The 25328-nt window shown below is 44.3% G+C and overlaps 1 protein-coding gene across 1 annotated transcript in view; it reads right to left on the minus strand.

Annotated features, from left to right (window-relative positions):
• The window catches only part of FHL1 (four and a half LIM domains 1), a 90742-nt gene extending 87086 nt beyond the window's left edge, over window positions 1–3656 (minus strand). The window contains exon 1 of the mRNA XM_083159510.1: window positions 3638–3656. The gene's annotated coding sequence lies outside the window, so the exon portion shown is untranslated. The remainder of the gene's footprint in view (window positions 1–3637) is intronic.
• Between the last annotated feature and the right edge of the window lie 21672 nt (window positions 3657–25328).

A 25328-nucleotide genomic window follows, 5' to 3' on the forward strand; every position in this document is an offset into this window, starting at 1 on the left:
TCCATTTGTCCAAAGGCAGTTGGTTTTAAGGGTAAGTACGTAGGCCTGCAGTCCTTACATCAACATTCACAATGTCGACAGTCAAATGTCAACATGACGTCATGGTCGTAATATTGACATGTTCAGAATGTCAACATGTGAAATCAGGGATTACCAGCACAGTAGGCCTTGGGCAATGCACTTCAGTCCCTGCCCACCCATTCACAGGAACTAATTATTACAAAAATCATAATATTCCCCTTCTGCTTAGACGAGGAACCTAGAAGAGGGACTGGGTGTTTTGAGCATGACGATAAAAGTGCAGCCTATTCTATAAGTTTCTGCCAAGATCTGGATGATTATACAAATGATGGTACAAAAGGAACCCCTTCCTTGCAATGTTCTAGCAGTGGGATAATAGGCTACAAAAGTGTGTGCCGTCGTAAGATGGCATTGGCTAAGGGGTTCAAGCTCAGGAATGATTGCGGTCAGGAGCTTGGTAAGTCTTGCTGTACTCTCTTCAGCCAGGTGTGTATTACTACAGCCAACCTTACAGGTTAATTGCAATAAATGTTGTGATTTAGCCAAGTTTTACCATTTGGTTTTAAAAATGTTACAGGCATTAGTGGTTCTTCATCAATCAATATCAGCACATTTATGATCGGTCAGTAAGGGAGCGGAATGTCCAGTGATGGAGATGTTTGTTTTTGTTTGTTGTTCTGTCAAGCCAACGAGCATTGTAATCTGTGCATGGGCAGACAGCCTGTCTGCACTGAACTGGCACACATACATTGTGGCTGACAGCCCGTATCTTCCCCCTGTAATGTGCTCCACATTAGCATTGAGTCCTGTGCAGAAGAAAACCATCAAGCAGAAAATAGAGATCGCCTACCAGCAATACATAGGGGTGCAAGAGAGGAGACGTATAGACAGATGGCATGGAAAGTGTGGCTACAGAAATGGGAATAGAAGGTTAGATCATATCGGCTAAAGATATTAATATAATCCATTGTAGCACAAGGTTTAGGAAAACTTGCACTGTATACAAAATCGTTCCTCTATCATATACTCTGAACAAGGGAGAAATATAAAGATTGAGTTTTTTTAAATCGGCAATCATTTACACTGCAAAACCAGTTTGATTTTGCAGTGTAAATGATTGCTGCTTTAAAAAACTGGAGATTTCACACAAAATCTCTCACTTTCTGAATCTCTCATCCTATTAAATCTCACCCAAAGTGTTACAATAAAGAGTCAATCATTAATATAGATTTTACTTCTGCCAGGTCATATAAAGGGAAATAAAATAGAAAAAAAAAAGAAGATAATGTTTTATTCAAACTAGATTTAGCACGGCTTCATACATACATAAAAAATGTAGACCAGTGGTTCTCAAACTCGGTCCTCAGAACCCCACACAGTTCACGTTTTCCAGGTCACCCTGCAGGTACACTCATTACTGAATGACACATTTCACTTGGTTCTGTGAGGAGACCTGCAAAACATGCACTGTGTGGGTTCCTGAGGACCAACTTTGAGAACCTGTGATGTAGACAATAGCTCAATACACAGGACCAGACTCTATCTTTGACACAAAAACACTGATTGGCAGCCACTCATAATTGGCTTTCTGCTGGGGTATTGGAGAAATTACAGCGCAATCTGTATCTCTTTCACCCTATTTTCTTAAAGTTACAGTAAAAAGGGTAACACAACACCCTTAAATTGGAATGTGAGAGTGTATCTGTGACTTAGATAGTGAGCGCTGTGATCTATTGGAGAAATTAACTATGTTAAAAATGCCCAATTCCCGTATTGGGTTACAGATTTTTCATCATGTTTAATATTCCCAATCCCCAACCCGACCAACTGGGGATCAGGGCATTGACCCAATATATTTCTGATTTATTTCTTAAGGCCCCATACATCTATGAAGCCCTGCCAGGAATCTCGATTGACGGACATCAATGAACGGCGATCCGTCAGGGCACTGGGGAAACAAAACATGTTCAAAATGCTTGATTCCCCGATCTCAGACAAAAATGGTCTGGATCGGGGATATAGGGATTTTTAACATGTTTAATATTCACAATTTGACAACCCAGCTGTCACGAGATTGGGGCATTATGCCATTACGCCTGAGATGTATGTATGAGGGTCATTACTCAGAATGGGCACTAGATCTCCTATGCCAGGGTCAGCAAGTCTATACCTGAAGACGCTGACCTGACCAAGCCTACAAAATGGCATGCCCCAGTTTTGTTAAACTATCTTCGTTGCCACTCTGCCCCTATATGGCTGCAGCAGGTCAATCATGGTGCAGCTTGGGGGCACAGCGTGTGATGACTTGTGCACAGTGCACTCACAGTAGTTGTGCACAAATCATCAGGAATGCGTACAACTGAGCCCGTACAGCCAATCCAATATCCTATGAATATGAATATCCAAGAACATGCTTCCTTTCAAATGAAGTTCTGGAAAGTATATAATCTATATGTGTATATGAGTAATGGGGACATTACGGTGTGTATCGTATAGTGTAAGGGGCATTGCAGTGTGTGGCGTATAGTGTAATGTGCATTACTATATGTGGAGTATAGTGTAAGGGGCATTATGGGTGTGTGTGTGTGTGGGGTGTTCCAGCCTCTAGCAGAGTTAGAATGCGGTACTATAGTATCCTACTCGGCCGAGGGGGAGAGGAATGGGCGGGCCTCCAGTTGCATTAGTAGCCACTCACACTTCCTGCGCTTCCCGCAAACCATGCCGGCTCTGGCTCCCCTAAGTCTGTGGCAGCATTGTTACGCCACTGCACAGAATGTTTAGATCAATCAGCAAACAGCACAGCGATCTGTCAGGGCCAGTGTTCTCCTTGACAACACTGGCCCTGACATCAGCGATTATAGAATTATCCAGCATGCTGGATATTAATAGCCAGGGTGATAGCAACGCACGGGACTGCACACCGCTATCACCATGGCCCCTACACATGGATCAATGGGGGTTATTCTAGTCCATTCTTTCTGACAAAATCCTTCTTAGATGGACAAAACCATGTGCACTGCGGGTGGGGCAGATGTAACTTGTGCAAAGAGAATTAGATTTGGGTGGGGTTTTTCTTCAAAGTGAGATCTATATTGCAGTGTAAAAATAAAGCAGCCAGTATTTACCCTGCACAGAAACAAAATAACTAAACCAAATGTAATTCTCTCTGCACATGTTACATCTGCCCCCCTGCAGTGCACATGGTTTTGTCCATCTAAGAAGGATTTTGTCAGAAAGAATGAACTAGAATAAACCCCAATGTACTGTAGGGGCATGTTCTAAGTCAGTGGTAGCCAACCCTAGCCCTTGAGAGCTACCAACAGTTCACATTTTCCAGACAACCTAGCTGCTGCACAGCTGCACTCATTAATCACTGACACATTTTAAAAGATACACAGATGGAGCTAATTAGCTCACTTGTGATTCTGTGAGGAGACCTGCAAAACATGCACTGTTGGTAGCTCTCGAGGACTAGGGTTGGCTACCCCAGTTCTAAGTGATCTAGTGAGATCACTCTATGTGTAGGCACATAAGTGCCTGTTTTATTGCTGAAATTGTAAAAGCGCAGTCTGGATTTACGCCACAAAAAACAAGCTGGATTTTATTTACATAATACCTTTGTGGAGCACGTTCAGAACGACATCCTGCTCCTGTGGATATAATGAGATTCTGTTGCGGCTGTGTCAGAATAAAATGCCGAACAAAAGTAACACCAGATTTATTTCCTGCCCTTGTTTATACAGAGAGGAAGCTAGCAACATAATGTGCTGCGGTATTTGATAAATGACAACATGCCTGAGACACACATACCATCGGGAAATATGAAGTCTACAGGAAAGCACTGAATGCAAAGGTTACAGTCGTTTTTTTATTTCTAAAAAGTACATTGGGGATATTCCAAATGAAGGGTCTAATTCAGCCTGGATCGCTAATCAGAGAATCGGACGTCAGTGATGACCACTTACAGCATGATTCTTGAGCAGATTAGTGGAAGCCCCAGACTAGCGTAGATGGGAAAAAATGATCATTCAGTTTCTGCGAATACATCGCTATCGCTCTGCTTGGAGTCCGCAGATTAGTGATATTCTCTGATTAGCGATATATGCCGGGTACCGATGGGCTTCCCGACATGTCCATATGCAAATTGAATTGGGGATGCAGTGCAGCATAGAAGGCAAATTGTCTGTAGCACAGTTCAAAAAATGGATATACTGATATACTGGCTATATACTACTCTGGGCGGGATGTTATAACATCCGCGGCCCCCCCTTCGCCGGACATCGCATTTTTAATAACGGCATATGCTGTAACATATGCCGTTATTAACGCAAGGGACAGCTCTTGCGATATGAGCTGTCCCTTGCGATGCGGTGCCGGTGCTGGACTTCCGGGTCTGTGACCCGGGAGTCCATCTGCGCATGCGCAGACCCCGGCGCCGGCCGCAGGGCACGCTGGGAGGGATCCGTGACGGATCCCTCAAACAGCGCTGCGGTAAGAAGCCCTTAGGCTTCTGCAGGGATTCGCCAGCTTTTGCTGGCGATTCCCTCCGCAGCGCTGACACTGCGGAGGCACAATATAGCATATAGAGATGCGGTAGAAACCCCGAAAACGGGGTTTTTACTGCATCTCTGCTATATAGAATCTCGCCCTCTATCTGTACAAGCCATTTATCATTATCAGTGCACACTTCCTACAGCCTATACCTGACACCGTAGAACCATCTGTCAGCATGTGCATCCTCATGTGAGCACACTAGCCACAGTTCTAGTGGCATATCTAGAATTAGTGCAGTGTGTGCAGTGTACACGGGCCCCTCGGGGCCCCAACCCAGCACATGTTGCACCCATTTTATCAGTACTCACCTATCCAGAGCCGGTCTGCCACTGCGGTAGCTGTGTAACAGCACTGGAAAAATGGCCTCCATGACATTTTCCCATAGCGCTAGCGTCTACTAGCGGTTGCCGGCAAGAGAGAGGAAAGGACCAGAATGGAGTTTACACTTGGGGCTGACTTCTGCACAGTTCAGTGGACACTCCGTCCACAAGATCAGAAAGAAAGTAATCAGGGAGAGAGGGGGCAGTGTGTGTGTGTGTGTGTGTGTGTGTGTGTGTGAGAGAGAGAGAGAAAGTGGCGAGAGAGTGTGTCATAGATGGGGAGATAATGCACCAGCCAATCAGCTCCCAACTTTCAGAGTGTGTGTGTGAGAGAGAGGCGAGAGAGTGTCATAGATGGGGAGTGAGAAAGGGACAGTGACACTGTCTCTTTTTCTCCCTGACAGAAAGAGAGAGAAAGGGAGAGGGTGGGAGAGTGAGCAGAAGAGACTCTGAATCTGTATGTGGACATTTTGACAGTCGACCAATAGGGGGCAACCTATTGACTGTCGACCTACCAACCACAGTTATAGCTATAGGTATATATATAGATCAAGTCAGCGGCCAACTGTAAAAGCCTCTGAGTTCGGCAACCGTGCAGGATGCCGGACAGGGGCAGTCATTTATAAAGGCATGGTTTTGCTCCTTTCCACACTGCTAAACAGTTAAAAAATAATAAATAAATAAATGTTCATACTATTGAGATGATTATTTGAATGTATTATGAAATTATAATATGTTTTTATCTACTATACAGTGCTTTGTATCACTGTAACTAATATGCCGCATCTGTTAATGTCAGGGTAGTTTGGAGTTGGAGGTGAATGGAGGGAAGTTACCAGCTACACCTCATGTACTTTGACCATATCATCACTGGATTCCCCCAGAGACCCGTGGCACGATAAGATTCGATCCTAATAAATGGTAGACAGAACATCACCTCTTTTCATTTTTATAAGCTTTAGAAAATTTACCCCTAAGTGTCAATAAAAACCATTCAATGCAACATTAAGAAATAGTCATGTAGGTAGAAATGCATTAATAAGACATTTAGCCAATGAGGCCTCAGTTGGTCCATGTGCAGGAAATGTTATTGTGTCCTTTGATCTTCTGCCTGTATTACACCTCCTGCAGCAGGATGTGTGTCAGGCACCAGTAGACCTGTACTGGGACACGCCAGCCTCTCCGGGTGACGTCATCATATGTACTTACTGTAAGTTTACCTTTGTAACATGGATATAGAAATGTTTACTTCAGCTCTGTGTATACTAATAATTTCTGCATGTAGTATCCTGCATTTCTACATTACATCAGTCTAAAAACTATGTGTAAATGTTTCTCCAAATAAGAGCATGTCTATTGTCTCAGGATTCCATCGACACTTGCTTTGTGTGATACGGATTCCAGACGCCGGGGAAGAGACTTGCATTGAACACATACACTTGGCCTGTGCTCAAGGACACAAAATAGTAACAGAAGCGACACCACATCGAACACAGGTTCTGACCAGAGGTGTAAAGGTTGTGATGTGGTGTAAAGGTTGTGATGTGGTGTAAAGGTTGTGATGTGGTGTAAAGGTGGTGATGTGGTGTAAAGGTTGTGATGTGGTGTAAAGGTTGTGATGTTGTGTAAAGGTTGTGATGTGGTGCTTTCTCAAAGCATATTAGGTCTATTTTGACTCTGGCTTCTGTCCGCTCACAAAACAGGGCTGACAGATGCCATTTTGGCAAACCCTCCCCTTTGCAGCCCCCACTCCTTTGCGATACAATATCATCAACCCAGATCTGCACACGTGCAGGATGGACTGTACTTGCACAGATCTGAAAACATCTGAGATGTACAGAAACATTGAGTTTGCATACATCTGTAAATTAGTCCAAACAATGAAAGTATATAGATAATAATTACCAATTTTTCCATCCATGAATCTGGGGCCTCCCACACCACGATCACTTCTCCAGTGAAGTGGGCAGGACCTGACGTGACTCACTGGGAATTACATCATCATGGAGCTTCCCCATGCAACATTACAATGTATGGGCCAAGGCTGTGAGGACGTGAATTGTGGCACCGTGCCCCCAATCCCCTACCCCAAGCTCCACCCAATCTGGAGCATACAATTTGCTATAGTGGCAGGCTAAATCTGCAGACCCATGAAATAAGTGTAGGTGCACTAATACCCATGTTGGGGACAAAATGATACCATTTAATGTTTTTATTCTATAGCCCAAAACAATTGTTCTTTGCTCACTGGAAAGCCAATGCACCTATGGTGGAGTCCAAAGGCAGGTGGTGTTCATAATGAAAAGGGTGTACTGTACCTTTGGATGAACCTGGAGAATTACCAAAGGCTGCAAGGGGATACAGTCAGCATCCAGGCAGACAGGATCCCGGCGGTCACAATAACAACGCCAGCATCCCAACTATTGACCAGTGCCAGAATCCGGACTGCCAGTATCAGCCAACATAAGTATGCCTGGAGGGTGGCTGTGGGTAGGAAGGGTTATTGTTAGGGGAAGGTGGAAAAACTGGGTGATGGTACTTATACTTACCTAAACCTTGATGGGGTTCCACCCATCAGGGTGTCAGAGACAGTTCACATTCATCACCCCGCTCCATTGGCTAAGCAGGTGGGATCTGAGATGTTGGGCTTCCTACCCGAGAGCCTGGGGGGAATTTAGGAAAGATTTGTGAGTCTACTGGACACTTCATCATATCAGGCATGCATATCATTCCAATCGTTATATGCTATAAACTAGACAATAAAACTTTCTAGCTACAACTGGATAAATTAAAATCCCATATAATAAAAGTTGCTCCTCACCACTAATGGAGGAATGGCGCTAGATGGCGCCCAATGAGCAATTCAAGTGTTCCTTGGTTCAGATGCGCACAGCCGCCGGTGCTGATATTTTTGTTAATGTTGTTCTCATTGACTTGCTGGTAACTATTACTAAATAAATACTTTACTAGCAGATACCAGAAGTTCTCGTTCCCTCTTTAGTAATATATTGGTGTATATTCATTGTGTCTGAACCACACTACGGAAACACAGTAGTGCCATGAATCAACATTATAACCAAGCTGGGGCAAATACAAACCAGATGTGCTCCCAATGAGATAAAGACATGTTTATTCCTTATTCTAGCCAGGATTTCAACATTATTGTTATTCTTTTTATCTCTGCTGTAATTCTGAAGTATGAAAAATCTCAGCAGCAAGGGGAAAAGTGGCTTTTCAATCTTAAAGTGAAATTACCCCCCCCCCCCTCCCCCCAAAAAAATATTTAAATGAGATTAACAGAATAAATACAGAAAGATAGATACATCCGGGTAGATACATCTTGACCCCTCCCTACCAGAATTTACATTACAGCAGGTACTATGTGCACTGGGTGTGTGACCAATGGCAAGCTATAATAATGTGTTGATGGGGACATGGCCTCGCAACAAGGGAGGTGGCCTCAGAGGATATGCCACCCTTGCAAGTCACACGCCTCTTTTATTTTTTTCATTCTGGGGGCATGGGGTACATACAAAAAATAAGTCCAAACCCATTACCTGCTAGCCATAGGAGTCTTGCCTTCTGGTCAATCACTGCATACTCAGAGAGAGCTACTGGCTGGCTCCTCTACACAAAATTGCGGCATCGGCTACAGAAATCACCCACTTTACATGCAAAGTGGGAAGGTTCCATGGGTGCATAAGTTGAGAGATCACCCAATAGGATAGGATCACACAATGTTCAGGAGGTTTTCAGCCAATCTGGGATAGTAGGGAAATATGTAACATGCATCTAAGTTGCTCAGTGGCCAAAGTGTTTGTGTACGTCTCAGAATCAGGTGTTGTGGTAAATAAGGACCCTGGTAGCCACATTTCTACACCTTACTGGCTGACATGTCTAGCCTTTTGTAATATGGTCTTGCTGCACAGAAAATTAGTAATTGTTCCCTTGTATAGTTGACCCCCCCAAGCAGGAACTACCCACATCCCACTCTCATAGTGACAACCTATGCTTAATGGTTTAAGTATTCAGTAAGAGTGGGGATAAATGATTCTTTATGAAGACTTGAGAATCTCTGTACTGCAGCCTACATTAATTTGAAAACTTTACAGGGGAGGCTGAAAATGGCTGTAATCTGTTCATTTCCAGAGAATGTCTCCAATTATAAACCAGGGCATTGGAAAAATGAGCCTCTGGCCTCCTAACATGGTAATTATTTATACATTTTATTGTTTTCCTGGCAAACCCTGTGCAACAAGAGAAATATAATAAGAGAAGAGTGCGAGGGCCGGGCTGTAAAGATGATTCACCAGCACATGTAAGCATTGGTATGACCCTACATAGAATCTGGCAGGATGTGTAGTCGCTGCTTTCAGAGGATCCTCTCAGAGGGAAAGTTGTATTACAGCAGGCTTCTCCTTACATGCAAAATATGCAGAAGGACCATTGCAGAGAGGAGACTGCTGGAATGAACATTCATATATCCACTCAGACAAATGCGTCAAACACTTGTGTAAGAAGAGACAGTATTATTATTACTATGCCAGGTCTACAAAGAGGACACGTGGGTTGAACCTTTTGAGTGCTAAGGGAATTTATCAAAATAGGTGTGAAAATTACCAAACAAACCCTTTTTATTAACCTTTGAGTGCAAACGTGGCTGTAAGAGATCTTTAAAATATCTGTTAAAAATGACAGTGCCGCTTACAGCAGTCACCAGGGCCGGCAACAGAAATCTTGGGGCCCTATACAATGATATTTCTGGGGCCCCCCACCTAATCCCAAATCCTCACAACCCTCTTCTGCATGAGCCTCATTTAACCTTTTGCTGCTCTATATCCTGCTTTCAGGTGCAGACTTCTCTCGTTCTCAGTCCTGCTGGCCTGGCTCCTGGCTGCTGCTTCCTGCTGGCTCCTAGCTACTTCTGGCCTGTCACTTTCACAAAAGAATGCTGAGCACTACGAGCAGGCAGGGCAGGTCGTTCGCAGAGTGCGGAACAGGCGACCCGGGCATTCACAGTAAAAGTACAGGAGCCAGAGACCGAGGCTACAGCGGGTATGGCTGTGCGCTTGTTGCCACAGGCCTTGCACACACAGAGTAGACGGCTGTGAGCACCGAGCAGCAGGGCGCACACACAGTAGACTGCAGCGGCACACAGTGAGTCAGTCAGACTCTGCCACACACAGTTCGTGCACAGTAGACGGTCGGGTCGCGAGTGTAACTGACAGGCCAACTGGTACAGGTGTCGGCCGTGCCGGGGCATGGAAGCTCTGGGGCACTTCAGATTGCTGGGGCCCGCCACACTTGTCCCCCTTGACCCCCCCTGTCGCCGGCCCTGACAGTCGCTGGTACTTTTAGCAAATATTTTGAAGATCGCTCACAGCAACATTGGCACTCAAAAGGTTATCATACTGAATTTGTAATACAGATGGTGAAAACTCAGCAGGCAGCACATAATTACTATTCAGTTCATGGAACAATGTGATAAACCATAAGAGTACACGTGTGCACACATTTCATGGGACATAGCTCAGTGCACTAACCTGAACAAAAGGGACTCCTGTATACAGTATCTTGCACTTGAGGCACCAAACTTGTGAAGTTCCATGCAAAGCAACAGAGTTTCCACCTACGTTAATATATAAATGGTGAGCAGGCTTGCCTACCCTCCCGGAATTACCGGGAGTCTCCCGGGAGTCCCCCTCCCGGCCCCCGGGAAGGTCGCAATCCTCCTGCAATTGCCCCGCACCCCCCTTCCGTGCCACACTAATTACCGGGTTTTCGCAGGTCTGCGGCAAGGGGCGGGACTAAAATACTGCAAATTGCGTCATTTTTGCCCCACCCCCTACTTGCAGACCCACGAAGCGTGGCGTTTGCATGGATTGGGGGCGGGACTTTCAGTCATCAGCCCCATGCCCGCTCTGCGAACTGGAGATCCGGCTGTCCTCTCCAGGCTTCTCCCGGAGAGGCTATTTAAAAAATTTGGCAAGTATGATGGTGATATAATTAATCTACGCATAGTTATGGCCATAAGTAACGGCTTGCCCACCGTGTCCGGGTGACTTCATTAGTCGGGCAAGTCCCTAACACCCCCAAAGCAAAGCAGCTGTGTGACCCCAGGGCAACACAAAAGTGAAAAAATATATATTGAAAAAAGTGAAGTTAGGTTAGTGAGAGAGGCTGCTAAAAATAGCAGGGGTAAATTAGTGAGAGGTAACAAGGTGAGAAATAAAGCAGTGAGAGTTAAAGTAATGAGAAGTGAAGGTGGAAAATGATTTACATTGAAACAAAACACATGATAGGGATGAAAGTAAATATGAAAATAAGTTTTAATCTGTGTTGCTCCTGAAGCCATAGCAGTCCAGGGGGACCCAGGACCCAGAAATGCTCCCCCATCTGATAATCAGATATACATTTGTGCAGGACTCACCTTGCTCTGCATGCAGTCTAAGAAATGTCAGGAACCTTATTAAAACCAATATATACAGTACCACAAGGCAGAAGAGGTCTCCCTCTCAGGTGACAGCCGCTAGGGGCTACATCTCAGAGCGCTGTACAAAATAAAAAAACATTTGTGATATGGTCTCTGAGATACAGCCACCCCGCAATGATTGTGCATGAGTAATGGTGTGTACACACGGGGGGGGCGATTTTGTACACTATCGCGGGAAAATGGTTGCTACCCCACGATGGGAGTGTGCGCTCACGTTTTTACCCCTGTAGTGATCGCTGGTCGCAGGAACATGCTCCTGCGACCAGCTGATTCCCCGGCAGTTTCTTTTCCATCATCGACCATCTCTGGTCGCTGATGAAAAGGAGAAACTGAGCAATATATCTCCCCCGTGTGTACGGGGCTTAAGGGAATTATTGCAATGGGAAGCACTGAACATTTAGTTTGGTGATAGCAGCAACATTCTGGGTGTACAGCTGACACTTATTCCGTCCACACTGTGCAGCTCTCCCTTTATTTATGTTCCCACTAGATTCCAGTGACTTCATTCGAATAAAAATGGACAAAATATTTTGCAGACAGCCCCGGCCAAAAATGTATCCATGGTCTTTGCCAGAAGAGACTGATCAGTCCTAACGTTGGATCTGATGGCTCTGTATAGTCAAATGGAAAAAGCATCTGCTGCAATAGAAAGAAAACAGCTGTACCCAGAGATTAGCTCGTCTACCTCAATATGAGTGTCTGGCACAGTATAATATACATCCTACTTCTGAACTATTGTCTTCAGCATTCCAGTCTTTGCCAGCTATAAGAGTTCTCTGGGTTTCATGGGACCCACTAGGGTGATACACTGTCTTTCATTTCAGCACAGCCTAAGTTTTGTGCATTACACTTTGCTGGGAGCACACACATTGAATGCTTCTACCTCTGCACTGGGGTAATAAGACCAGACAATAACTTCTCTATGCCCATATCCTGGGCTGTAACTAGGGTTACCATCTCTCCCGGATTTCCGGGAATCTCCAGGAATCGGTGGCAACCCTCATGGAGGCTTTTTCAGTTTCCCGGATTCTGGGATTTAGAGATGGCCAAAACGGATCATTAAGCTGATCCGGCGGATCCCTGTGGAAGATACAGATCTTTTAGACGGAACCGCGGCTCGCTAAAAAACAAAAACCCCCGGGGAATATACATGAGCGAGTAAAAACACTGATCGATGGCTGGGTGCAGAATCACCATCGATGGCGTCTGCCCCGATGGCCATCCCTGGCAGCAGCAGCTAATCTTTCGATCACTTGTAGTCACAGCACTGTACTCAGTCTACAGAGGTAGTACATCTCAGCTGCCACAGGTGGCAGCACTGAGATCAGGGAAATGCATTGTAAACTGAAACGGATCACCTTTTTGGGATCGCGAGGCTCATCCGGTCTTGAATGGGATCCGTTCGAAAGATCTGGTTCATTCGCGAACGACCCATCTCTACTGGGATTCTCCTGGAATTCGGGTGTCTGAAAAAGCCTCCTGTCCAGCCCTCCACTCTGTCTCTACCCGTGCCCATGTGCCAACGCTGCTGGCTGCCTGCTTCCGGAATCAGATGCACTATTCCTCCGCAGCCTGTAGACCGAGAGACTCGCGAGATGATGATGTCATCATCTCGCGAGTCTGTCTGCGTGTGACAGGCTGCGGGGGAATAGTGCATCTGATTCCGGAAGCAGGCAGCCAACGGTGGCGGGGACAGCCCAGGACTGTTAGGCAGATCTGCAGGGCCGGCACCACAGCAGCATGACACACCGCAGCACTTGTGGTGAGTGACAAACCCCGAAAGCAGCGTTTGTGGTGAGTGACAAACCCCTCTCCTATATATGTGTGTGTGTGTGTGTATATATATATATATATATATATATATATATATATATATATATATATATATAGTCTGTATAACCCGGCACTCTGAAGAGTTTGGTCGGCTGCCTGGTTGCCCTCCTGGGACTTAATATAAGCAGGGGTACCCCCCTTCCCAAAGCTGAGAAGGCGGAATTAGGCGGCACTCGCAGGACTTGTAGAAAAAATGCAAAAGGGTTTATTGAATGTGCATCATAAAGTAGTCCAAAAGTCTACGTTTCGAGGCATTCGCCTCTTCCTCAGGACGGACAAAGAGAGGGTAAGTGCAGGTGCTGTGTAGGACAAACAAGACAGTGAGCATTACTTATATTTAAATAGCCGATGTCTGTGTCCTCCTCCTGGTTTCCCGGTGCCTGCGAGCGGTACTTCCGGGTATCGGGCGCTGCGTCTCCTGGGAGTGACGCGAACGTGATGACGCGCGTCCACCTCCGTCTGCAACCCCGATAGTTGCTTAGCAACCCACGGCGTCCCTTCACGCTGGCTCTACGGGATTCCTGGGGGGAGATTTAAAAAACAATAAGACCAACAGTAAAAGACTGATTGGATGGTGTGTGTGAAAATTAAATACTTATAAACTGTTGTGTAAAACATCGGATTATTTTTGTTGGCAGTGTATACAAAAAATATATATAAAGAAATTATTATTGTGCCTAGAGCACTTAGACAGGCATGATAGCGTACATAGCTTATTTATCACATTGGTAATATTTTCTATTAGGTATGTTGTGTCAACTATTGGTGCACAACATTCAAAACATCTGGGTCAATGTCTTTCTTATAGAATGAAATAAGTGTTCATCTTCAATAGCTTATTTTAATTGATGAAACATCTCATTTTAGCTATTTGTTAGCATGAGAATTTTTTGTTGTAGATGATCTGTCACTTGATTCAGCTGCAATAGGAATGTTTTGGTTATTTTTGAAGAATTGTAGTTCATTGTGTATCATAGAAAGACGCTCCAAGAAATGGTCTCGTTTAGGCCGTTGGGGGCCAAGGTATTTAGTTTGTGGATCCATTCTGTTTCTTTGCGGTTCAGTAATTTTTGTCTGTCTTCACCTCTTTTTAGTGGTGGGACATGATCTATTATTTTGCTTTTGAACTGTGTTAGCGAATGTCCATGGGCTTTAAAGTGCCGTGCCACCGGCTGGTCTACGTCTTTACCTTGCAGTATTGCCTTAATGGCTGACCTGTGGAGGGCCATTCGATCGCGAAAGCTGCGAATGGTTTGGCCTACATAATATTTGCCACAGGGGCATATGATAATGTATATGACAAACTGTGTTCTGCAAGTGAGGACGTGTCGGATTTTAAATCTTTTTCCTGATTGTGGATGTTTGAAGTCAGGGCCACTCTCCATGAATCCGCAGGTGGTGCAGGCCGGGCATTTGTAACACCCTGGTTTTTTTGCTTGCACGTTGAATAGGGTTTTTGTTGGATTTGATTCAACGTTGGTTTTCACCAATATGTCGCGGAGGTTTTTACCCCGTCGGTAACTGGGCATGGGAGTCTTTTTGGCAACACATGTTAGTTTCTTGTCTCCTGACATAATCGGCCAGAGGGCATGTAATGCTCTGGGTAGCACGGTGCTGGTGGGCGTGTATGTGGTTACAAAGGGTATTTTGGTGTCCGATTTAGTGGTTTTACTGTTATTAATTTGTAGGAGCTGTTCTCTCGGTGTATTGAGTACTTCCATTTTTTGTTGTTGTAATGCTTTTACATCGTAACCTCGCTGAGCAAATTTTATCACCATGTCGTCCAGGGCTGATTCCATTTTATCTGGGTTGTTGGTAATTCTTGCGACTCTCATTAGCTGAGATTTTGGCAATCCCTTCTTGAGTGCAGGGGCATGGTTGCTACTATTTAGTAGCAGAGTGTTCCTGTCTGTAGTTTTTTTGTATACAGACGTCTCAATTGAACCCTGTGAAATGGAAATTTTAACGTCCAAATAATTAATGGATTCATGGCTAATATTAAAGGTGAGTTTAATTGGTCCATGTTGGTTATTGATGGTATGGATGATTTCTTCTAATTGTACCATGGTGCCATGGATTGCCAAAATCTCAGCTAATGAGAGTCGCAAGAATTACCAACAACCCAGATAAAATGGAATCAGCCCTGGACGACATGGTGATAAAATTTGCTCAGCGAGGTTACGATGTAAAAGCATTACAACAACAAAAAATGGAAGTACTCAATACACCGAGAGAACAGCTCCTACAAATTAATAACAGTAAAACCACTAAATCGGACACCAAAATACCCTTTGTAACCACATACACGCCCACCAGCACCGTGCTACCCAGAGCATTACATGCCCTCTGGCCGATTATGTCAGGAGATAAGAAACTAACATGTGTTGCCAAAAAGACTCCCATGCCCAGTTACCGACGGGGTAAAAACCTCCGCGACATATTGGTGAAAACCAACGTTGAATCAAATCCAACAAAAACCCTATTCAACGTGCAAGCAAAAAAACCAGGGTGTTACAAATGCCCGGCCTGCACCACCTGCGGATTCATGGAGAGTGGCCCTGACTTCAAACATCCACAATCAGGAAAAAGATTTAAAATCCGACACGTCCTCACTTGCAGAACACAGTTTGTCATATACATTATCATATGCCCCTGTGGCAAATATTATGTAGGCCAAACCATTCGCAGCTTTCGCGATCGAATGGCCCTCCACAGGTCAGCCATTAAGGCAATACTGCAAGGTAAAGACGTAGACCAGCCGGTGGCACGGCACTTTAAAGCCCATGGACATTCGCTAACACAGTTCAGAAGCAAAATAATAGATCATGTCCCACCACTAAAAAGAGGTGGAGACAGACAAAAATTACTGAACCGCAAAGAAACAGAATGGATCCACAAACTAAATACCTTGGCCCCCAACGGCCTAAACGAGACCATTTCTTGGAGCGTCTTTCTATGATACACAATGAACTACAATTCTTCAAAAATAACCAAAACATTCCTATTGCAGCTGAATCAAGTGACAGATCATCTACAACAAAAAATTCTCATGCTAACAAATAGCTAAAATGAGATGTTTCATCAATTAAAATAAGCTATTGAAGATGAACACTTATTTCATTCTATAAGAAAGACATTGACCCAGATGTTTTGAATGTTGTGCACCAATAGTTGACACAACATACCTAATAGAAAATATTACCAATGTGATAAATAAGCTATGTACGCTATCATGCCTGTCTAAGTGCTCTAGGCACAATAATAATTTCTTTATATATATTTTTTGTATACACTGCCAACAAAAATAATCCGATGTTTTACACAACAGTTTATAAGTATTTAATTTTCACACACACCATCCAATCAGTCTTTTACTGTTGGTCTTATTGTTTTTTAAATCTCCCCCCAGGAATCCCGTAGAGCCAGCGTGAAGGGACGCCGTGGGTTGCTAAGCAACTATCGGGGTTGCAGACGGAGGTGGACGCGCGTCATCACGTTCGCGTCACTCCCAGGAGACGCAGCGCCCGATACCCGGAAGTACCGCTCGCAGGCACCGGGAAACCAGGAGGAGGACACAGACATCGGCTATTTAAATGTAAGTAATGCTCACTGTCTTGTTTGTCCTACACAGCACCTGCACTTACCCTCTCTTTGTCCGTCCTGAGGAAGAGGCGAATGCCTCGAAACGTAGACTTTTGGACTACTTTATGATGCACATTCAATAAACCCTTTTGCATTTTTTCTACAAGTCCTGCGAGTGCCGCCTAATTCCGCCTTCTCAGCTTTGGGAAGGGGGGTACCCCTGCTTATATTTAGTCCCAGGAGGGCAACCAGGCAGCCGACCAAACTCTTCAGAGTGCCGGGTTATACAGACTATGTAAAGCTAGGAGATTGGATCCATCCAGCTTCCTTCCGGACCGGGGCACCTGACATATTGTTGCAAAGCATCTTTTGTCTTATTGAACTTTGTACAACTGCTCTTTGTATAGCTCAGGACGGTGAGCTTTCTTCTGCACGTGGCACTTTACCACTTAGCACTTTCTGCACTACCAAAGCACTTTTTTACCTATAAGCACTTTTTGCACACAGCATGGAAAATATAAACATAAATAAGGATGTCCTATCTTTTGCGGATATACAAAAACATCTGGATCAAACATTGTCTTTCTCTCAAGAACATGTACAAAATGTACTATTCAAAGAAGATGCCAATTCGACCGCTACCTTAAAATCACCTGAAGATGTATATAACTTGTTACTCAAACTGCAAAATAAAGAAACTGATTTTTTGCTACATGGCACCTCACTGTCGGACTATTACCGGGCTCGCATGATTCCACGTGGCTTCAGGGTCAACAATACACCGACCATAGGACGCAACAGCGCCGAGTTTTGCCTTAAGTGGATCTCAATTTTAAATAAATGCAGCCAAGACCTCATGGTCTTAGTCATAGAAGAAGCCGGCAAAGTTCTGGATGCTACCAGAACAAGAATCATGAAAACGAGGGAGGAACACTCTAGTATTATCCATGACAAGAAAAACAATAACCTTTGGGAAAAATTAGAAGGACAAGTGGCACAACATAAAAAAGACCTGGAAAAATGTAAAAGAAATAAATTAAATATAGTCCAAGCTGACTATGAAGACGGTCGGGTATACCGATGGCTCACAGGATCTGAACCACCCCGCAATAGATCCAGATTCCACCAGAGACCAAATTGGAGAGAACAACGCCAAAGAGACCAACAACGCTACTCTAGCGACAGCGACTTTGCCATTGAAGACTCAGATGACACTACTCCCACAACAAGTCTCCCTTTAGGCAGAACAACGCGGGCACGCGGAGCCAAAGGGCCAGGTGGACGCGGAGAGGAGGTCAAAACATCAGGACATACAAAACCGCCAATAAACAAAAGGAAACCCTGATCTTCAATCTATCCTCCCACCAGTTGACACAGGATGAGACTAATCTTCTCAACCGAGGTTTATCATTTATACCAACTAACAAACATCAAGATGTCAACTGGAAAGCGGACTTACATAAATTTGGAAGGTCAATGAGAATCAGGGAACACTTTCAAGAAACGCCAGAGCCAAAAAAAGACCGTCATGACAACTTTCTCAAAAAACACGCCCATTCCACCTATGATCCCCAATCTTTCAATCCGTCCATTAAAGTTTTCAGTAGGTTGATCGACGAAGCAGTGACAAAATTTGACCAGAGTCCGAAGAAAATATACTCCAATATAAACTATAAAGAGGCCAAAGCACTCCATTCACTATCCAAAAAAACCAGAGATAGTGATACGCCCCGCCGACAAAGGTGGGGGTATTGTGCTACAGAATACCACACAATACATCAAGAATCTGGACAAACTGCTTTCCGACACAACCACGTATCGCAAACTCCCTGGCGATCCAACAGCCATCTTCAAAAAAGAATTGGACGGAGTATTAACAGAAGCATACAAAAAGAACCAATTTTCTAAAAAAGTATTTCAAACCCTCACACAAGAGTTTCCAGTGGTGCCTGTCATATACACACTTCCAAAGATACATAAAAATGCAGTGGATCCCCCGGTCAGACCCATCATTTCTGCCCGGGGCTCCCTATATCAGCCAATTTCACAATTCTTAGATATTCTGTTACAGCCTTACATCGTCACCCAAAAATATTATTTGAAGGATACAACACACCTGTTGCAGAAATTATCTACCGTGAACAATCTTCCAGAGGACGTTCTTCTTTGTACAATGGATGTACAAAATTTGTACACGGTCATCCCCCATGAGGCAGCATTACAAGCCATGCAGAGATTTCTACAAACCATCGAGTTCAAAGATATGGACATTGGACTCTTCTTACACCTATTAGAATTAACTTTAAAGAAAAATTATTTCCTGCATAATTCACACTACTACCTCCAATTAACGGGATGCTCGATGGGCTCTAACGTATCGCCATCAGTAGCCAACATCTTCATGTTTGAGCAAGAGAGAGATTTCTTCTTTCAGGACGAAGCCATCAGTCAACATGTAACACTATATACGCGCTACATAGACGAAGTTATGCTCATCTGGACCGGCACCATGGTACAATTAGAAGAAATCATCCATACCATCAATAACCAACATGGACCAATTAAACTCACCTTTAATATTAGCCATGAATCCATTAATTATTTGGACGTTAAAATTTCCATTTCACAGGGTTCAATTGAGACGTCTGTATACAAAAAAACTACAGACAGGAACACTCTGCTACTAAATAGTAGCAACCATGCCCCTGCACTCAAGAAGGGATTGCCAAAATCTCAGCTAATGAGAGTCGCAAGAATTACCAACAACCCAGATAAAATGGAATCAGCCCTGGACGACATGGTGATAAAATTTGCTCAGCGAGGTTACGATGTAAAAGCATTACAACAACAAAAAATGGAAGTACTCAATACACCGAGAGAACAGCTCCTACAAATTAATAACAGTAAAACCACTAAATCGGACACCAAAATACCCTTTGTAACCACATACACGCCCACCAGCACCGTGCTACCCAGAGCATTACATGCCCTCTGGCCGATTATGTCAGGAGACAAGAAACTAACATGTGTTGCCAAAAAGACTCCCATGCCCAGTTACCGACGGGGTAAAAACCTCCGCGACATATTGGTGAAAACCAACGTTGAATCAAATCCAACAAAAACCCTATTCAACGTGCAAGCAAAAAAACCAGGGTGTTACAAATGCCCGGCCTGCACCACCTGCGGATTCATGGAGAGTGGCCCTGACTTCAAACATCCACAATCAGGAAAAAGATTTAAAATCCGACACGTCCTCACTTGCAGAACACAGTTTGTCATATACATTATCATATGCCCCTGTGGCAAATATTATGTAGGCCAAACCATTCGCAGCTTTCGCGATCGAATGGCCCTCCACAGGTCAGCCATTAAGGCAATACTGCAAGGTAAAGACGTAGACCAGCCGGTGGCACGGCACTTTAAAGCCCATGGACATTCGCTAACACAGTTCAGAAGCAAAATAATAGATCATGTCCCACCACTAAAAAGAGGTGGAGACAGACAAAAATTACTGAACCGCAAAGAAACAGAATGGATCCACAAACTAAATACCTTGGCCCCCAACGGCCTAAACGAGACCATTTCTTGGAGCGTCTTTCTATGATACACAATGAACTACAATTCTTCAAAAATAACCAAAACATTCCTATTGCAGCTGAATCAAGTGACAGATCATCTACAACAAAAAATTCTCATGCTAACAAATAGCTAAAATGAGATGTTTCATCAATTAAAATAAGCTATTGAAGATGAACACTTATTTCATTCTATAAGAAAGACATTGACCCAGATGTTTTGAATGTTGTGCACCAATAGTTGACACAACATACCTAATAGAAAATATTACCAATGTGATAAATAAGCTATGTACGCTATCATGCCTGTCTAAGTGCTCTAGGCACAATAATAATTTCTTTATATATATTTTTTGTATACACTGCCAACAAAAAAAAAAAAAAATAATCCGATGTTTTACACAACAGTTTATAAGTATTTAATTTTCACACACACCATCCAATCAGTCTTTTACTGTTGGTCTTATTGTTTTTTAAATCTCCCCCCAGGAATCCCGTAGAGCCAGCGTGAAGGGACGCCGTGGGTTGCTAAGCAACTATCGGGGTTGCAGACGGAGGTGGACGCGCGTCATCACGTTCGCGTCACTCCCAGGAGACGCAGCGCCCGATACCCGGAAGTACCGCTCGCAGGCACCGGGAAACCAGGAGGAGGACACAGACATCGGCTATTTAAATGTAAGTAATGCTCACTGTCTTGTTTGTCCTACACAGCACCTGCACTTACCCTCTCTTTGTCCGTCCTGAGGAAGAGGCGAATGCCTCGAAACGTAGACTTTTGGACTACTTTATGATGCACATTCAATAAACCCTTTTGCATTTTTTCTACAAGTCCTGCGAGTGCCGCCTAATTCCGCCTTCTCAGCTTTGGGAAGGGGGGTACCCCTGCTTATATATATATATATATATATATATATATATATATATATATAGTGACAAACCCCGCATATATATTACAATTTTGTAAAGGACACACCCCTTTTTGAGGCCACGCCCACATTCCCGGGAGCACACGCATTATTAACAGGGGGGGGGGGGGGTTATGTATCTCCAGGAATCACCAATGACTAAGGTGGAAAACCCTAGCTGTAACAGATCCAGATACAATTTAAATTTAACCATTTATTTTTTGGCAAGTAATAAAGTTTGGCTCATTACTTTTACCTTATATACTGTAAATAAACTTTTTTAAGCGCTCCTTAAAACATTCTTCAAGTAATTATTCTGTCATCCACCACAGTGGTTTTCCGTGGTCTTCCGAGTCTGTTGGTATAGTGGAGTTCTCTGCTGCTTTCTTTTTTAGAATGTTCCAGACAGTTGATTTGGCCACACCTAATGTTTTGCTCTCTGATGGGTTTGTTTTGATTTTTCAGCCTAATGATGGCTTGCTTCACTGATAGTGACAGCCCTTGGATCTCATATTAAGAGTCAACAGCAACAGATTCCAAATGCAAATGTCACACCTGCAATCAACTCCAGACCTTTTACCTGCTCAATTGATGATGAAATAATGATGGAATAGCCCACACCTGTCCATGAAATAGCTTTTGCGTCAATTGTCCCATTACTTTTGGTCCCTTAATAAGTGGGAGGCAAATATTGTAATTCCTACACCGATCACCTGATTTGGCTGTAAATACCCTCAAATTAAAGCTGAAAGTCTGCAGTTAAAGCACATATTGTTTGGTTCATTTCAAACACATGGTGGTGCATACCTCCCAACATGACTCCCTCCAGGAGGGACACAATGCTCTGCTCCTGTACTTCCTCTTAATGTATGATAACCCTCATCTGTGTTGAACAGGTAAATTGCTAAGAAAGGTGTTTCAACACAGGTGATAGCAATTATAAATTAAGAGGGAAGTGCAGGAGCAGAGCATTTTGTCCCTCCTGGAGAGGATCATGTTGGGAGGTATGATGGTGGTGTAATAGAGCCCAAAATATGAGAATTGTGTTGATATCCCAATATTTATGGACCCGACTGTATCATAATTGCCTACCTGACCCTCTCCATACTGGAGAAAATGCTCTGTTTCTGGACTTCCCTGGTAATGTATGATTGCCATCACCTGTGGGGAGCTAGGTAAAGGTGTTTTACCACAGGTGATGGCAATCATACATTACCAGTAAAGTCCAGAAACAGAGCATTTTCTCCCGCATGGAGAGGGTTAGGTAGGCAAGTATGGGCTGTATGTATGCAGTGTGTGTGTGTTTGTATGTTGTGTGTGTATATGTATGTAGTGTGTTTTGGGTGTAATGTATGCTATGTGTGGGGTTATTTAGTCTTTGGGCCCCCTTTATCTTAAGTACCCCGGGAGCCCATACTTGCCTACCTGACCCTATCCATGAGGGAGAAAATGCTCTGTTCCTGGACTTCCCTGGTAATGTATGATTGCCATCACCTGTGGAGAGCTACAGTAATTTCTCAGAAAGGTGTTTCACCACAGGTGATGGCAATCATACATTACCAGGGAAGTCCAGGAACGAAGCAATTTCTCCCTCATGGATAGGGTCAGGTAGGCAAGTATGGGCTCCCGGGGTACTTAAGATAAAGGAGACCCCTGTAGATGTGCTCCTGTACTGATGCAATGAAGCACAAAAAGTACTGCATGCAGATACTTTTTGTGCTTTACAATATTGTACCTGCGGGGACACGCATCGCATCCCAGCAGGTACACGGAGTGATTATCGCACATGAAATGCATTTTGTACTTTATAAGTACAAAACGGATGCGATAATCGCAAAGTGTATGGGCACCTTAACACTCCATGTGCTTAATCCAGCAAAATGCGGCCAATATAGGCAAAATATTCTTTATTTTTTACAGCTATTCAGCAAAAAAAACAACAACCTTCTAAATGTATTAAAATGTGTACATAAACTTTGGTACTCTTTACCTAGAACGGCGCCCGCGATTGGAATCGCGGGCGTCGGGGGTAAAAAATCGCGGGCGTCGCGGGTAAATCGCGGGTACATAAAAATCGGGTGCCCGCGATGACCGCGATTTTCCCATAGGGAACAATGTTAAAAAGGCTGATTGACCGTGATTTTAATGTAAAATGCCTCAATGCCCGCGATTTGGACATAGGAATCAATGTTAAATGGGCTACAGAGCCCAAATAGGCACAATTAACCCTTAAATGTCCCACCAATTTTTTAACGCCACCCCACGATCCACGTCAACCCGAAGCGTGGCGAGCGCAGCGAGCCCGCGAGGGGCGGCGGTACGCGTCCTCCGACCTTTTCATGCCCTACTATCCACGTCGGCGTGGAGTTGAGAATAGAATAGTGTGGCGAGCGCAGCGAGCCACCGAGGCCCAAAGCGTGGTGAGCGCAGCGAGCCCCGCGAGGGGACGCGGATACCTTCACAGGTAAACGCGTCCCTTCGCGGACTTCACAGGTGTCCGCGTCGCCACGGACACCTGTGAAGCCCGCGAGGGGACGCGTATAACTGTGAAGGTATCCGCGTCCCCTCGCCACGCTTCGGGCCTCGGTGGCTCGCTGCGCTCGCCACAGTATTCTATTCTCAACTCCACGCCGACGTGGATAGTAGGGCATGAATAGGTCGGAGGACGCGTACCGCCGCCCCTCGTGGGCTCGCTGCGCTCGCCACGCTTCGGGTTGGCGTGGATCGTGGGGTGGCGTTAAAAATTTGGGGGGACATTTAAGGGTTAATTGTGCCTATTTGGGCTCTGTAGCCCATTTAACATTGATTACTATGTCCAAATCGCGGCCATTGAAGCACTGAATGTAAAATCGCGGTCACCACTAAATTTAACATTGACCCCTATGGGAAATCGCGGTGATCGCGGGCATCGCGTCGCGGCCGTTAATGTACTGCCCGCGATGCCCGCGATCACCGCGATGGGCGCCCTTCTAGGTAAAGAGTACCTAAACTTTATATAAATATTAGTCTATTTTGTATTGGTCTGCATTTATATAAATATAAAACTACAAATATAAATGTATACAGAGTAATTACTATGTACACATTTGAATTAATGGAGACAATTTTGTGAGGCTGGAGCTGGATATACACTTGCCGCTTGTCACACCGCAAGGAAGAAGACTGGGAAGAGTTTCAAGATCCAGTAAGGACTGATGAGAAAATCATGTGTTCCATTAACCCTTGGCTGAATTGTGGAAACACTTGTTTATGACTAGGGATGGCTAATTGGTTATCAGGCAGGATAGGGTGCAGTGATTATTATGGCGCTATGGGACATGGCTGCAGGAATACCACCATTACTTCATGTGGCCTCCTACCTCTATATTGGTGTACACAGGTTGCAGTCTGGAATGAAGACACAATAGTGAGCCATGGAGCAGTAGTAGGAATTAGTACAAATGAACACGGACCTCTTGTTAAAACAACCTTTTAAAGCAGCAAACACCAATCGGCACCCAGCGTAAGTTAAAAAGGCACTGATTGTAGGTGTCCACAATGTGCAGGTAACGGTACTGCAAATGATCACGTGTAACTGCAAACATCATAAATACCCTATGAACAACATGCATTATGTCAACATGGGCAATAGGTCGACATGTAAATAAGGTCAACAGTGCTTGAGGTTGACCAGTACAAAAGGTTGACACAAGTTATCTTTGTTTTGTTCCTTACATTTTTGTATTCACATTGGCTATGACTGTAACCCGAGCGAAGTTAGCCATGCGAGGGGACGCAGCACACCAATCGGGGGTTATGTGTGACTTGCCTTAAATTGGTAAAAGACCATATACATATTGGCCTTTTGCTTGTGTCGACTTTTTGTACTGGTCTACCTTTTTTTCCATATCAACCCAGTTATCCATAACCATGAACAACACAGTCACCGGCAAAAAAAGGTGACTTCGCACGAACGGCAGCAGTGGAACGGAAGAATGTTTGTGGCCACTGTTGGAGTTTCACGGATCTCCGGCTTCACACCCAAAAGATGAAACACAAGACAAGC

Source organism: Crinia signifera, chromosome 9 (assembly GCF_055691185.1).
Source record: "Crinia signifera chromosome 9, ASM5569118v1, whole genome shotgun sequence".
Lineage (NCBI taxonomy): Eukaryota > Metazoa > Chordata > Amphibia > Anura > Myobatrachidae > Crinia > Crinia signifera.